The sequence below is a fragment of the Lathyrus oleraceus genome, chromosome 3, assembly GCF_024323335.1.
Source record: "Lathyrus oleraceus cultivar Zhongwan6 chromosome 3, CAAS_Psat_ZW6_1.0, whole genome shotgun sequence".
NCBI lineage: Eukaryota > Viridiplantae > Streptophyta > Magnoliopsida > Fabales > Fabaceae > Lathyrus > Lathyrus oleraceus.
Window position 1 is genome coordinate 397,254,466 of NC_066581.1, and position 2,454 is coordinate 397,256,919.

Here is a 2,454-nt window from a genome sequence, read left to right on the forward strand (position 1 = left end):
TTAAGAGGCAATGTTTGTGCTTGTTTAACTTTGTGCCAAGCAGGAAAAGTCCTCTTATGAGGCAATTGGCAGATAAAAGAGATGTGTAATCCATCTCCTTCTACTCAGTGTGTCATTCACCTTGCTCACACCATGTGTTGATGCATGGTGAATAATGACCCAAAATCTTATAGAGTCAATCATTTGTGGAGAAGAGTTCCTACTTTCTGAACTCCCACACTTTCCATTGATCAAAGCTCTCCCTGACCAGGGATAAGAGCTATGAGGCACACCCCTCATCTCCATTTCATCTGCTTCACCCTGACTCTCAATGTTAGGGTTAAGAGCACAAAATACCCCATTCCAGTTGGCTGTAAAGCCTAACCTTGCTTGAGCCTAATTGATTGTATATAGTGTGTGCTAATTGACTTGTTTGTCTGCTTACTCGATTCATCTGTGCATATTTGCTTATGTGTGCCTTTGTGCATGTATCTTCATCACTTGTATATCATTTCATAATCATTGTTCATTACTTTGTAACATTTTGTTTTGTCCATTGAGGAGTCAATTGTAAGTCCAGTTATTGGCAGTTGTTTCCTATGATCTGGTAGGAGTCGAGTGTAAGACCATTTATTGGCAACTTGTTTCCTTTTTGCTTATTGCATTTGTTGGTCCAGGGAGGAGTCAAACATAAGTCCATTGATTGGCAGTTGTTTCCTATGATATGGTGGGAGACTAGTATAAGTCCATTGATTGGCATCTGGTATCCTTGTTTTGTTTGTTTTGTGAGACTAGTATAAGTCCATTGATTGGCATCTGGTATCCATGTTTCATTTTGTTTTGTGAGACTAGTATAAGTCCATTGATTGGCATCTGGTATCCATGTTTCATTTTGTTTTGTGAGATTGGAATAAGTCCATTGATTGGCATCCGGTATCCATTTACTTTGTTCATCTGTTACTTGCATTGTTGCCTATTCCAAAGGAATCACTTGAATCATCTATATATGATCTCAAGAGGTGAACATCTAAGAAGTTTTACTTCCTCACCCTCCCACCTTTTGTTTCTTTAAACCTCCATTTGCATGTTAATCCAAAACAAGAAAACTATTGTGCGAACATTTTCACTTGTTTTCAAATTAGAAACCTAGGCCTTAAGCCTCTGATTTTTCAAACTTCATTTTCATGATACTTCTTTTGAATTGAATTCTAATCATATCTTGACCACTTTTTGTGAATAATCCTAATTGCTTAATTTCACTCACTCAATTGTTTTGTGGCTTTGTCCATTCTTGATAAGTTTTCATACATTAGTCATAGGTTTGATTTATCCTAGTTGGTTGATGTTAATCTCACCTTTTGTCCTTAGTGATTGAATTGTAAGACTTCCATGCTTATTATAGGGTTAACCCCTCACTAGCAAGTTGAAGCTTTTCTCACATGGTGGACTTGTTGTTTGTATAAGGTTGAGTTTTCTCCCGTGGATAACGAAAGACCTTAGGGCTTTTGTTTAAAATCAATTCACACACTTTTGGAAATCTTTTAGCCGAACTACGGTGTTTTGATCCTTACCTTCCATGGAAAGGTACGTAGGCAACGGGTTCATCCGTTCAAACACAAAAATAATAACTTGTATATTCTTTTCTCATCCCTTCAATCATGTTTGCACAATAAATATTTCATAAACAAATAACATTTCGTACAACAAGTTGTGAAAAGGGCTCCCTAGGAGTACCTAGGACGTTTTGGGTGCCTAACACCTTCCCATTGCGTAATTAACCCCTTACCCAGATCTCTGATCTTTTCATTAGTTTTCTATGTGTAAGACTTCTTAGGCTTTTGTTCGCTTTTTAGCCATTCCTTTGGATAAATAAAAATGCAGTGGCGACTCGATTCTTTGTTCGCTTTGCTTTTGATTTAATCAATAAATCATAAAGTGACGAATACACCGCTACAGGGAGACAAAAGATGTTTACAAGTGAAACGAGACCAGACATTTACCGATGAGTGGGAGGGAACTCGGTGTTTACCGACAAGACCAGACATTTACCGATGACTGGGAAGGAACTCGATGTTTACTGACAAGACCAGACATTTACCGATGACTGGGAAGGAACTCGATGTTCACTGACAAGACCAGACATTTACCGATGACTGGGAAGGAACTCGATGTTTACTGACATCAAACAATGATGTTTACCGACACCAAGGAAAGAATATATTTATGAAACGAAACCATTTACCGATGGCGAAAATGAAGTATTCGATGTTTACGGATATCGAATCTACTGGGGAATCTTAGACCATAAAACCATTTATTGATGGTTAACGAGCGACTGATGTTTACCGACATCGAACAATGATGTTTACCGACACCAAAAAGGGAAAGGACACACACGGGTGTTGACAGAACTATTTTTTTGTAGACATCATGAGAGACGTGCCATTTACTGATGGTCAACGATTGGGATTCGAC